General features: G+C 33.0%; 1 long non-coding RNA gene across 1 annotated transcript in view; it reads right to left on the bottom strand.

Moving 5' to 3' along the window:
* Positions 1-470: 470 nt before the first annotated feature.
* LOC118763520 overlaps positions 471-4,092 on the bottom strand; it is a 4,383-nt gene continuing 761 nt past the window's right edge. Inside the window, exons 2-3 of the long non-coding RNA XR_004999283.1 lie at positions 1,976-1,981; positions 471-603 (exon numbers count right to left, since the gene is read on the bottom strand). This is a non-coding gene — a long non-coding RNA (uncharacterized LOC118763520). The remainder of the gene's footprint in view (positions 604-1,975; positions 1,982-4,092) is intronic.

Here is a 4,092-nt window from a genome sequence, read left to right as displayed (position 1 = left end):
TGGGCTTGCAAAGAATAAGTCCTGAGAGAGAGTTGCTCCACTAAAGGTGGTGCTCCAGCATGGCCGCAGTCAAATGACTCAAACAAATAAACGAATATATATACATGCATGAATAGATGCATTTATGTGTATGAGTGTATGTAATTATTGTGTACTAGTGTTAATACAAATAACCAAAATTGCCACGGGACGCGAGGTGATGATATACACTACATGATATACACTTTGAGAAGTCTCTGATTGATTATGTTGAGTGGGTAGGTCATCGATCAATATAATTTAATGACTCATCAAATTTCAATAAATTTTGTATTATGTAAATTGTCACATCAATGATTTCGGCCTATTAATATATTCCTGAAATTCTTAACTTTGACAATGGTTTTTAAAAATAATGTTGCATGTAGACTATTATTAGGTAATATTAAGTGCCCCTCATCCCGATACATTCCACTATGAATGGCGGCTATATTTTCGTTTCTATTGTAAGAAAGCTCAGTAAGTTTAGCTAAGTAGCTAATGTAAATAATTTACTTGATTTATTTAAAACGAGTGGAAGTCATCCATGTTTTTTCCAGCTTTTATAAATTCTAAATCTTTCTTCTATAATAGTTATAGCTCTACTATAATTTATAAGTTTTGTTAAAAGTGTTTGATTAAAAATGTCATTCACAGTTTTGGGGACAAAAGAGAGTAACTTGTTACTAGATTTATTATGAATATTGCACAGCTAATCTATCACTGCCCGTGTTTTAATCTATAAATTTATGTACATTATTTTTTCATCTTAGTATCATAATATGAATTATTGTCGTATTAATTCTACTTATATTTGACTTTAGGGGGCTTAACAAAATTAAATGATGTCTGTTGAAACATCCTTATGATCCTTCAGTGTAAAATATAAGTGCCTAAAGTTTTGAGTTTCAGTTCTATTATGAAGCAAAATCTTAAAGTGTTTTGCAGTCCATACAAACACATTTGCAAAACCCGGTACGTTTTTTGTATTGCATGTGATTAATCTAGATAATGGGTTTACCTTTAAATATCTAACACATGGTTGTCAAAAGAAATGAATTAAACTGTGTATGTTGCGGGTAGTGTCTTTCCTAGTACTGAAGTTATGAATTATGAAGTCGCTTCCATCAGAATTTGAACACGAAATACAGATGTACTGATATTGATTTCTAATATTGTTTCTAGGCAACACATTTCTTTAACTGGATTTATTCAGGTAAATACGCATCTTTAGTTAACAAGTTCTTTACTTTTATTCCCCACTCTGAAAGGATAAATGCAAAATTAGTACCATGGTGGTTTGAAATAGAGAAGGTATGGAGCGTAAATAAATGCAGCTTGGCATCCGGTCTGGAACTTCCCAGAATTCTTTCTACTGCTGCTCTAAGACGAACAAAAATGAAAATTACATTTTACAAAAAAAACCTAAAGCATATATTTTGAATATATACATCCCTATTTCTATCAACTTTTATCTCCTTTCACACTTGGAAAGATATAATGGTGACGATGGTGATGATGATGATGATGATGATGATGATGATGATGATGATGATGATGATGGTGACGACGACGACGACGACGACGACGGCGACAACAGGCGGGTGTTGACTTGAAATTATCGTAAATAGTATGAATTAACGTTCCTTGTTATTCACATATTGATTTTGAATATTTTTTCGTTATATTTCCTTAAATTGGAAAGGAATTCTTCATTCATATTCCTCCTCTTCCGGGTAATTTGTGAAAACAAACCAAAACAAATAACATTGTTAATAATAACGATAATAAAAATAATAATATCTAACGTTCATATTGTATTAATATTGAAAATCAGTGTAACGTGAGCTTTTTGAAGTAAAATAATCAATATTACAACCTTTTTGTTGTTGCCAATTTATTAATTTTTTAATTTTTTTTTTTGTATGAGAATTAAAAATGCATAAATATGTTTCACTATATTCTTGTATTCTTTATCACAAGAGATAAAAAGAAAAGTCCTCAAAAATAAATTTCAGAAAGTTTTCTTGACCACGATGATTATCACGATGTTGGTGATGTTATGATGACGATGGTGTAATGTAATTATCTATAGCATTTGGTCCAAATAAGGCGGTGCACACGCAACCATGGTTGTAAGGATAGAGGTATAGATGTGTGGGTAAGAAGTTCGCTTCGCAACCCTGCGGTTTCATGTTTAATCCGATTATTCACCTGATTGTGCAAGTGTCTTCACCCATAGTCTAAAGCAGAGCACTGGCTTATGAATGAATTTGGTAAACGCGGACAATTTACGATGTGCTTTAATGCACGACAAATTACTACAGAAATCGACACTTAATATCCAATTCAAGCGAAACTTCTATATTAAGATAGTGCATACTAACAGTGCTTAAGTATGCATGTATTTTGGTTTAGGTTATAACATAGGAGTAGAACTTCATCGAGTCGAAATAATCAAAGAAAATGCAATACTCGATTAGTAATTATTTTATCGATCCAAAAGAATGAAAGGCAAAGCCGGCCTCGATCGATTTTGAACTCAGTACATGAAGACGGACGAAATGCTGCTAATGATTCTGCTACTTCGCTACCTTGATCAATTTTATCATCTCATTTAAACTGTATTTATGCGAAAATTAGGTTTTCCAAATTAGGTCTTGTTAAACAATGTTTTCTGAAACGATCGAAGGAGTATTTTTACATGTACATCTCGTGTTTGTGGTTATTTTGGTTTGTTTACAGTTCTGTGGTACAGGAGTTCGGCAGAAATTAAATCAGAGTAGTAAGTATCATACTGAAAAACGAAAACTTGGGTCGATCTGATGGATTAAATGCTCCTACTCGCTGCAGTTGTTAGGCAGCTGGTCAATGATTTAAAAAAATAGTATATTAATTTAAACACATTCACTTAGATCATGCAGCATAACCTTTAAATGGAATGTAACACAATCATTACGGAAGTAACACAACCGTTAAATACAAGCCCTCTAGTTAAGTAGACTAGAGTAATCCCTCGACCACCTAAAAAAATATAAATACCTATCGGCCGTAGAAACCTGCCATATACTGAGGAGTCTGTGATATAAATTTACATATATTAGCTAGAAAATCCCGCGATGCACTGAGGGATGCGATAGGTGAACTGTGATACGGCGTGTGATTACTGTATATACATTTGTATCTAATATAGCATAAGTATAAATGGGTTGTGTTCAGAGTAAAGTGCAGGATGGAGGTAGCAATCCAATCAGCTGGGAGTATTCTATTTGTATATATAAATATCACAGAACTTCCCAAAACATGGCACGAATATCTAGGCGTTACCCAGCATAAGATTATCTATGAAAAGGAACTACCAATATAAATGTAAGTAATCTCCACAAACTATGAATGCATAACTTCCTTACACTTTACTAGCATGTTTAATTTCCTCTTCTATATACCTATTTGGTGAAACAATACGTAATATTAAGTAAAATTATGTTCATGAAAAATATGTGTTATAGGTGTGCAAGATAAAGGAAACGAGTAAATAGCCCTGAGTACTGTGACATAGTATCATGCTGTGAACATATAATTATGAAAAAACTAATTGTATATACAGTCGTATTGTCAGCTATATTATGCTTCCATCTTTCATCATTGGAAATCTCTATTTCTCATATTTGTCATAGGTAGGTGCCTATTTTTCTCTCGTATGTGCATTACACTGTATCTGTTTATTTATTTTCTTTTCCTCCTTTCTGTCCTTGTCTTTATGAAGTGTTGTGGTTAGTGTTATCGCATTCGTGTTTTCTGTTGAGGCTCGGACTATCTATTGCTATGTGAGTAGTCTCTATGATCTGTCTAAGTGTCCTGTCAGTTTTATGCTTTGATAATAGCTTACCCTTTATGTTATTAAGCGGCCCTCTATGTTCCTGACAATGAACATGAGTTAAAATAAGAGCAGTAATAAAAGAGTGAGGAAAGGATATATAGTGCGTGTGTTTATTTGGCCACAGAAAAAATGTGTAACGCAAAATCATGGAATTGAAAGAGGCATGATCGAAGTTACACACTATAAACATGGAC

The sequence above is a fragment of the Octopus sinensis genome, linkage group LG1, assembly GCF_006345805.1.
Source record: "Octopus sinensis linkage group LG1, ASM634580v1, whole genome shotgun sequence".
Taxonomy (NCBI): Eukaryota; Metazoa; Mollusca; class Cephalopoda; order Octopoda; family Octopodidae; genus Octopus; species Octopus sinensis.
Note: the sequence above shows the minus strand (reverse complement) of the source record. Positions and strands in the feature narration are given on the sequence as shown.